This window comes from Choloepus didactylus, chromosome 15 (genome assembly GCF_015220235.1).
Source record: "Choloepus didactylus isolate mChoDid1 chromosome 15, mChoDid1.pri, whole genome shotgun sequence".
Lineage (NCBI taxonomy): Eukaryota > Metazoa > Chordata > Mammalia > Pilosa > Megalonychidae > Choloepus > Choloepus didactylus.
The window spans coordinates 68,461,121-68,471,436 of record NC_051321.1 but is presented as its reverse complement, the minus strand read 5'-3'; the positions used below and the strand labels follow the sequence as shown (position 1 = coordinate 68,471,436).

General features: G+C 40.7%; 1 pseudogene; it reads left to right on the top strand.

The window, feature by feature from the left end:
* The first annotated feature begins 8,621 nt into the window (after window positions 1-8,621).
* LOC119510866 lies at window positions 8,622-10,082 on the top strand (annotated as a pseudogene).
* The last annotated feature ends 234 nt before the right edge of the window (window positions 10,083-10,316 follow it).

Sequence of the window (10,316 nt, the reverse complement as noted above, 5' to 3'; positions counted from 1 at the left end):
CTCCTATAGATAGATCAACCAGACAGAAGACCAATAAGGAAATTGAAAACCTAAACAATCTGATAAATGAATTAGATTTAACAGACATATACAGGACATTACATCCCAAATCACCAGGATACACATACTTTTCTAGTGCTCATGGAACTTTCTCCAGAATAGATCATATGCTGGGACATAAAACAAGCCTCAATAAATTTAAAAAGATTGAAATTATTCAAAGCACATTCTCTGACCACAATGGAATACAATTAGAAGTCAATAACCATCAGAGACTTAGAAAATTCACAAATACCTGGAGGTTAAACAACACACTCCTAAACAATCAGTGGGTTAAAGAAGAAATAGCAAGAGAAATTGCTAAATATATAGAGACGAATGAAAATGAGAACACAACATACCAAAACCTATGGGATGCAGCAAAAGCAGTGCTAAGGGGGAAATTTATAGCACTAAACGCATATATTAGAAAGGAAGAAAGAGCCAAAATCAAAGAACTAATGGATCAACTGAAGAAGCTAGAAAATGAACAGCAAACCAATCCTAAACCAAGGAGAAGAAAAGAAATAACAAGGATGAAAGCAGAAATAAATGACATAGAGAACAAAAAAACAAGAGAGGATAAATATCACCAAAAGTTGGTTCTTTGAGAAGATCAACAAGATTGACAAGCCCCTAGCTAGACTGACAAAATCAAAAAGAGAGAAGACCCATATAAACAAAATAATGAATGAAAAAGGTGACATAACTGCAGATCCTGAAGAAATTAAAAAAATTATAAGAGGATACTATGAACAACTGTATGGCAACAAACTGGATAACATAGAGGAAATGGACAATTTCCTGGAAACATATGAACAACCTAGACTGACCAGAGAAGAAATAGAAGACCTCAACCAACCCATCACAAGCAAAGAGATCCAATCAGTCATCAAAAATCTTCCCACAAATAAATGCCCAGGGCCAGATGGCTTCACAGGGGAATTCTACCAAACTTTCCAGAAAGAACTGACACCAATCTTACTCAAACTCTTTCAAAACATTGAAGAAAATGGAACACTACCTAAGTCATTTTATGAAGCTAACATCAATCTAATACCAAAACCAGGCAAAGATGCTACAAAAAAGGAAAACTACTGGCCAATCTCCCTAATGAATATAGATGCAAAAATCCTCAACAAAATACTTGCAAATCGAATCCAAAGACACATTAAAAAAATCATACACCATGACCAAGTGGGGTTTATTCCAGGCATGCAAGGATGGTTCAACATAAGAAAATCAATCAATGTATTACAACACATTAACAAGTAAAAAGGGAAAAATCAATTGATCATCTCAATAGATGCTGAAAAAGCATTTGACAAAATCCAACATCCCTTTTTGATAAAAACACTTCTAAAGGTAGGAATTGAAGGAAACTTCCTCAACATGATAAAGAGCATATATGAAAAACCCACAGCCAGCATAGTACTCAATGGTGAGAGACTGAAAGCCTTCCCTCTAAGATCAGGAACAAGACAAGGATGCCCGCTGTCACCACTGTTATTCAACATTGTGCTGGAAGTGCTAGCCAGGGCAATCCGGCAAGACAAAGAAATAAAAGGCATCCAAATTGGAAAAGAAGAAGTAAAACTGTCATTGTTTGCAGATGATATGATCTTATATCTAGAAAACCCTGAGAAATCGACGATACAGCTACTAGAGCTAATAAACAAATTTAGCAAAGTAGCGGGATACAAGGTTAATGCACATAAGTCAGTAATGTTTCTATATGCTAGAAATGAACAAACTGAAGAGACACTCAAGAAAAAGATACCATTTTCAATAGCAATAAAAAAAATCAAGTACCTAGGAATAAACTTAACCAAAGATGTAAAAGACCTCTACAAAGAAAACTACATAACTCTACTAAAAGAAATAGAAGGGGACCTTAAAAGATGGAAAAATATTCCACGTTCATGGATAGGAAGACTAAATGTCATTAAGATGTCAATTCTACCCAAACTCATCTACAGATTCAATGCAGTCCCAATCAAAATTCCAACAACCTACTTTGCAGACTTGGAAAAGCTAGTTATCAGATTTATTTGGAAAGGGAAGATGCCTCGAATTGCTAAAGACACTCTAAAAAAGAAAAACGAAGTGGGAGGACTTACACTCCCTGACTTTGAAGCTTATTATAAAGCCACAGTTGCCAAAACAGCATGGTACTGGCACAAAGATAGACATATAGATCAATGGAATCGAATTGAGAATTCGGAGATAGACCCTCAGATCTATGGCCGACTGATCTTTGATAAGGCCCCCAGAGTCACTGAACTGAGTCATAATGGTCTTTTCAACAAATGGGGCTGGGAGAGTTGGATATCCATATCCAAAAGAATGAAAGAGGACCCCTACCTCACCCTCTACACAAAAGTTAACTCAAAATGGACCAAAGATCTCAATATAAAAGAAAGTACCATAAAACTCCTAGAAGATAATGTAGGAAAACATCTTCAAGACCTTGTATTAGGCGGCCACTTCCTAGACTTTACACCCAAAGCACAAGCAACAAAAGAGAAAATAGATAAATGGGAACTCCTCAAGCTTAGAAGTTTCTGCACCTCAAAGGAATTTCTCAAAAAGATAAAGAGGCAGCCAACTCAATGGGAAAAAATTTTTGGAAACCATGTATCTGACAAAAGACTGATATCTTGCATATATAAAGAAATCCTACTACTCAATGACAGTAGTACAGTCGGCCCAATTATAAAATGGGCAAAAGATATGAAAAGACAGTTCTCTGAAGAGGAAATACAAATGGCCAAGAAACACATGAAAAAATGTTCAGCTTCACTAGCTATTAGAGAGATGCAAATTAAGACCACAATGAGATACCATCTAACACCGGTTAGAATGGCTGCCATTAAACAAACAGGAAACTACAAATGCTGGAGGGGATGTGGAGAAATTGGAAGTCTCATTCATTGTTGGTGGGACTGTATAATGGTTCAGCCTCTCTGGAAGTCAGTCTGGCAGTTCCTTAGAAAACTAGATATAGAGTTACCATTCGATCCAGCGATTGCACTTCTCGGTATATACCCGGAAGATCGGAAAGCAGTGACACGAACAGATATCTGCACGCCAATGTTCATAGCAGCATTATTCACAATTGCCAAGGGATGGAAACAACCCAAATGTCCTTCAACAGATGAGTGGATAAATAAAATGTGGTATATACACACGATGGAATACTACGCGGCAGTAAGAAGGAACTATCTCGTGAAACATATGACAACATGGATGAACCTTGAAGACATAATGCTGAGCGAAATAAGCCAGGCACAAAAAGAGAAATATTATATGCTACCGCTAATGTGAACTTTGAAAAATGTAAAACAAATGGTTTATAATGTAGAATGTAGGGGAACTAGCAATAGAGAGCAATTAAGGAAGGGGGAACAATAATCCAAGAAGAACAGATAAGCTATTTAACGTTCTGGGGATGCCCAGGAATGACTATGGTCTGTTAATTTCTGATGGATATAGTAGGAGCAAGTTCACAGAAATGTTGCTATATTAGGTAACTTTCTTGGGGTAAAGTAGGAACATGTTGGAAGTTAAGCAGTTATCTTAGGTTAGTTGTCTTTTTGTTACTCCCTTGTTATGGTCTCTTTGAAATGTTCTTTTATTGTATGTTTGTTCTCTTTTTAACTTTTTTTTCATACAGTTGATTTAAAAAAGAAGGGAAAGTTAAAAAAAAAGAAAAAAAAAAGAAAAACAAGGAAAAAAAAAAGATGTAGTGCCCCCTTGAGGAGCCTGTGGAGAATGCAGGGGTATTCGCCTACCCCACCTCCATGGTTGCTAACATGACCACAGACATAGGGGACTGGTGGTTTGATGGGTTGAGCCCTCTACCACAGGTTTTACCCTTGGGAAGACGGTTGCTGCAAAGGAGAGGCTAGGCCTCCCTATGGTTGTGCCTAAGAGCCTCCTCCCAAATGCCTCTTTGTTGCTCAGATGTGGCCCTGTCTCTCTAGCTAAGCCAACTTGAAAGGTGAAATCACTGCCCTCCCCCCTACGTGGGATCAGACACCCAGGGGAGTGAATCTCCCTGGCAATGTGGAATATGACTCCCGGGGAGGAATGTAGACCTGGCATCGTGGGACGGAGAACATCTTCTTGACCAAAAGGGGGATGTGAAAGGAAATGAAATAAGCTTCAGTGGCAGAGAGATTCCAAAAGGAGCCGAGAGGTCACTCTGGTGGGCACTCTTACGCACACTTTAGACAACCCTTTTTAGGTTCTAAAGAATTGGGGTAGCTGGTGGTGGATACCTGAAACTATCAAACTACAACCCAGAACCCATGAATCTCGAAGACAGTTGTATAAAAATGTGGCTTATGAGGGGTGACAATGGGATTGGGAAAGCCATAAGGACCACACTCCACTTTGTCTAGTTTAGGGATGGATTAGTAGAAAAGTAGGGGAAGGAAACAAACAGACAAAGGTACCCAGTGTTCTTTTTTACTTCAATTGCTCTTTTTCACTCTAATTATTATTCTTGCTATTCTTGTGTGTGTGCTAATGAAGGTGTCAGGGATTGATTTGGGTGATGAATGTACCACTATGTAATGGTACTGTAAACAATCGAAAGTACGATTTTTTTTGTATGATTGCGTGGCATGTGAATATATCTCAATAAAATGAAGATTAAAAAAAAAAAAAATGAAGTGGGAGGACTTACACTCCCTGACTTTGAAGCTTATTATAAAGCCACAGTTGCCAAAACAGCATGGTACTGGCACAAAGATAGACATATAGATCAATGGAATCGAATTGAGAATTCGGAGATAGACCCTCAGATCTATGGCCGACTGATCTTTGATAAGGTCCCCAAAGTCACTGAACTGAGTCATAATGGTCTTTTCAACAAATGGGGCTGGGAGAGTTGGATATCCATATCCAAAAGAATGAAAGAGGACCCCTACCTCACCCCCTACACAAAAATTAACTCAAAATGGACCAAAGATCTCAATATAAAAGAAAGTACCATAAAACTCCTAGAAGATAATGTAGGAAAACATCTTCAAGACCTTGTATTAGGCGGCCACTTCCTAGACTTTATACCCAAAGCACAAGCAACAAAAGAAAAAATAGATAAATGGGAACTCCTCAAGCTTAGAAGTTTCTGCACCTCAAAGGAATTTCTCTAAAAGATAAAGAGGCAGCCAACTCAATGGGAAAAAATTTTTAGAAACCATGTATCTGACAAAAGACTGATATCTTGCATATATAAAGAAATCCTACTACTCAATGACAGTAGTACAGTCGGCCCAATTATAAAATGGGCAAAAGATATGAAAAGACAGTTCTCTGAAGAGGAAATACAAATGGCCAAGAAACACATGAAAAAATGTTCAGCTTCACTAGCTATTAGAGAGATGCAAATTAAGACCACAATGAGATACCATCTAACACCGGTTAGAATGGCTGCCATTAAACAAACAGGAAACTACAAATGCTGGAGGGGATGTGGAGAAATTGGAACACTTATTCATTGTTGGTGGGACTGTATAATGGTTCAGCCACTCTGGAAGTCAGTCTGGCAGTTCCTTAGAAAACTAGATATAGAGTTACCATTCGATCCAGCGATTGCACTTCTCGGTATATACCCGGAAGATCGGAAAGCAGTGACACGAACAGATATCTGCACGCCAATGTTCATAGCAGCATTATTCACAATTGCCAAGAGATGGAAACAACCCAAATGTCCTTCAACAGATGAGTGGATAAATAAAATGTGGTATATACACACGATGGAATACTACGCGGCAGTAAGAAGGAACGATCTCGTGAAACATATGACAACATGGATGAACCTTGAAGACATAATGCTGAGCGAAATAAGCCAGGCACAAAAAGAGAAATATTATATGCTACCGCTAATGTGAACTTTGAAAAATGTAAAACAAATGGTTTATAATGTAGAATGTAGGGGAACTAGCAATAGAGAGCAATTAAGGAAGGGGGAACAATAATCCAAGAAGAACAGATAAGCTATTTAACGTTCTGGGGATGCCCAGGAATGACTATGGTCTGTTAATTTCTGATGGATATAGTAGGAGCAAGTTCACAGAAATGTTGCTATATTAGGTAACTTTCTTGGGGTAAAGTAGGAACATGTTGGAAGTTAAGCAGTTATCTTAGGTTAGTTGTCTTTTTGTTACTCCCTTGTTATGGTCTCTTTGAAATGTTCTTTTATTGTATGTTTGTTCTCTTTTTAACTTTTTTTTCATACAGTTGATTTAAAAAAGAAGGGAAAGTTAAAAAAAAAGAAAAAAAAAAGAAAAACAAGGAAAAAAAAAAGATGTAGTGCCCCCTTGAGGAGCCTGTGGAGAATGCAGGGGTATTCGCCTACCCCACCTCCATGGTTGCTAACATGACCACAGACATAGGGGACTGGGGGTTTGATGGGTTGAGTTCTCTACCACAGGTTTTACCCTTGGGAAGACGGTTGCTGCAAAGGAGAGGCTAGGCCTCCCTATGGTTGTGCCTAAGAGCCTCCTCCCGAATGCCTCTTTGTTGCTCAGATGTGGCCCTGTCTCTCTAGCTAAGCCAACTTGAAAGGTGAAATCACTGCCCTCCCCCCTACGTGGGATCAGACACCCAGGGGAGTGAATCTCCCTGGCAACGTGGAATATGACTCCCGGGGAGGAATGTAGACCTGGCATCGTGGGACGGAGAACATCTTCTTGACCAAAAGGGGGATGTGAAAGGAAATGAAATAAGCTTCAGTGGCAGAGAGAATCCAAAAGGAGCCGAGAGGTCACTCTGGTGGGCACTCTTATGCACACTTTAGACAACCCTTTTTAGGTTCTAAAGAATTGGGGTAGCTGGTGGTGGATACCTGAAACTATCAAACTACAACCCAGAACCCATGAATCTCGAAGATAGTTGTATAAAAATGTGGCTTATGAGGGGTGACAATGGGATTGGGAAAGCCATAAGGACCACACTCCAGTTTGTCTAGTTTATGGATGGATGAGTAGAAAAATAGGGGAAGGAAACAAACAGACAAAGGTACCCAGTATTCTTTTTTACTTCAATTGGTCTTTTTCACTCTAATTATTATTCTTGTTATTTTTGTGTGTGTGCTAATGAAGGTGTCAGGGATTGATTTGGGTGATGAATGTACCACTATGTAATGGTACTGTAAACAATTGAAAGTACGATTTTTTTTGTATGACTGCGTGGCATGTGAATATATCTCAATAAAATGAAGATTAAAAAAAAAAAAAAAAGAAGGGAAAGTTAAAAAAAAAAAAAAGAAGAAAAACAAGGAAAAAAAGATGTAGTGCCCCCTTGAGGAGCCTGTGGAGAATGCAGGGGTATTGGCCTACCCCACCTCGATGGTTGCTAACATGACCACAGACATAGGGGACTAGTGGTTTGATGGGTTGAGCCCTCTACCATAGGATTTACCCTTGGGAAGACGGTTGCTGCAAAGGAGAGGCTAGGCCTCCCTATGGTTGTGCCTAAGAGCCTCCTCCCAAATGCCTCTTTGTTGCTCAGATGTGGCCCTCTCTCTCTGGCTAAGCCAACTTGAAAGGTGAAATCACTGCCCTCCCCCCTACGTGGGATCAGATACCCAGGGGAGTGAATCTCCCGGGCAACATGGAATATGACTCCCGGGGAGGAATGTAGACCTGGCATCGTGGGACGGAGAACATCTTCTTGACCAAAAGGGGGATGTGAAAGGAAATGAAATAAGCTTCAGTGGCAGAGAGATTCCAAAAGGAGCCAAGAGGTCACTCTGGTGGGCACTCTTACGCACACTTTAGACAACCCTTTTTAGGTTCTAAAGAATTGGGGTAGCTGGTGGTGGATACCTGAAACTATCAAACTACAACCCAGAACCCATGAATCTCGAAGACAGTTGTATAAAAATGTAGCTTACGAGGGGTGACAATGGGATTGGGAAAGCCATAAGGACCACACTCCAGTTTGTGTAGTTTATAGATGGATGAGTAGAAAAATAGGGAAAGGAAACAAACAAACAGACAAAGGTACCCAGTGTTCTTTTTTACTTCAATTGCTCTTTTTCACTCTAATTATTATTCTTGTTATTTTTGTGTGTGTGCTAATGAAGGTGTCAGGGATTGATTTAGGTGATGAATGTACAACTATGTAATGGTACTGTGAACAATCGAAAGTACGATTTGTTTTGTATGACTGCGTGGTATGTGAATATATCTCAATAAAATGAAGATTAAAAAAAAAAAAAAAAAGAAAAGAAAAGAACGAGTGGTCTGTTGTCACTGAGGATCGTGTTCTACAAATTTGGTTAGTTTGGAGTCCCAGGGAAGGAGGGGGGGAGGCGAGTGAGACGTTGAGAGTGAAGACGTCTGCTTCAGCCTCCTTGAGCTGAACTGTGTCACATGGCCACCTCGCCCTGCAAGGGGGTGAGGGAAGGTGTGTTTTCAGGTTTCTAAAATTCTACAGAGGAGGTCAAGAGTACCCAAGGGGGAAGAACGTGAGGGAAGGCCAGCCACTGAGGTCAGCTCCGGGCTCGCGGGGGAGGTGCACCCATGGAACAGGGGAGGCACCTCACGGCACCGGGAGGACCCACCACCATGTGCGAGTTGTACAGCCAGCAGGACACCTCAGCGCTAAGGAGGGAGCACATCGGACTCGCAGGTAAAATTTTCTTTGCTGCGGATCCCATCAAAATGGTGCAAGCCCAGAGGCAGCACATGTGTGATGAGAAAGATGACCAAGCAACATCAGCAACGTTGCCCATGTAGGACACTGTCACCCGGAAGTGGTCAAAGCTGCCATGAAAAGATGGAACTGCTAAATAACAAATTCTTGCTTTCTCCACGACAGCATGGTTGAGTATGCCAAGCGCCTTTCAGCAACCCTGCCAGAGAAACTCTCTGCTTGCTGCTTTACAAATTCAGGCTCTGAAGCCAACGATTTAGCCTTACGCCTGGCTCGGCAGTACAGAGGCCACCAAGAGTGATCACTCGACCACGCTTATCATGGTCACCTAGCATCTTTAATTGAGATCAGTCCTTATACATTTCAAAAGGGCAAAGATGTCAAGAAAGAATTTGCACATGTGGCACCAAATCCAGATACTCACAGAGGAAAATATAGAGAAGACCATGCAGAGCCAGCCACTGCTTATGCAGATGAGGTGAAGAAAATTATTGAAGAAGCTCACAGAAGTGGAAGGAAGATTGCTGCCTTTACTGCTGAGTCCCTGCAGAGTTGTGGCAGACAAATAATTCCTCCAGCAGGCCACTTCCAGAAAGCGGCAGAACACATCCACAGAGCCGGGGGTGTGTTTAAAGCTGATGAAGTTCAAGTAGGCTTTGGCCGAACTGGGAAACATTTCTGGAGCTTCCAAATGCATGGTGAAGACTTTGTTCCAGACATCATCACAATGGGAAAACCAATGACAATGGCCACCCAGTGGCACGTGTGGCAACAACCAAAGAAATTGCCGAAGATTTCAGCAGCTCTGGGATGGAGTATTTCAATACATTTGGAGGAAATCCAGGATCTTGTGCTGTTTGTCTGGCCGTGTTGGCTATAACTGAAAATGAAGACCTTCAAGGAAATGCCGCATATGTAGGGAATTATCTTACTGAGTTACTGAACAAACAGAAGGCTGAACCCACTTAAATAGGAGATATCAGGCCTTTTTATTGGAATTGATTTAGTGAGGGACCAGTAGAAAAGGACCCCAGCCACAGCCAAAGCTCAACACTTACCTATGAGATGAGAGAAAAGCAAATGCTTCTCAGTGCTGATGGACCTCACAGAAATGTGCTCAAACTAAAAAAGAAGATGCAGAGTCTATGGTGGACAAACTTGATGAGATTCTAACAGTTTTGGGAGCAGCCACAGGAGCCAAAACTGAAAGTGTGATCTCTGAGAATTCTCCAGGCAGAACCAAGATATCTCATGAAGCACACTTGGAATTGCTTGGGGACGGCTCCACTGACTCCAAAGAATATTCCTTCAGAAAAAGAAATGGATTGTGCATGGATAAACATTCCCTGCTCAGCAAGAGGCTCAAGACATGAAAGATTAACAAGATAAATGTCCAGAGTTACGGAGAATGAGTGGATGTGTCTCTTCTGTTAACTCTGTCACACCCAGTAAAAGGGGAATTTTCATTCCGTTTAGGTTTGTAAATAAAAAGGTCAATGAGTAATAAGGATAAACCAACTGATAATCAAACCATGTCAAGATTATTCGTTCAGGCTCTGGCCTGTTAATTACTTGCTTGAGATTGCTGAACATTCCTAATTTATTCT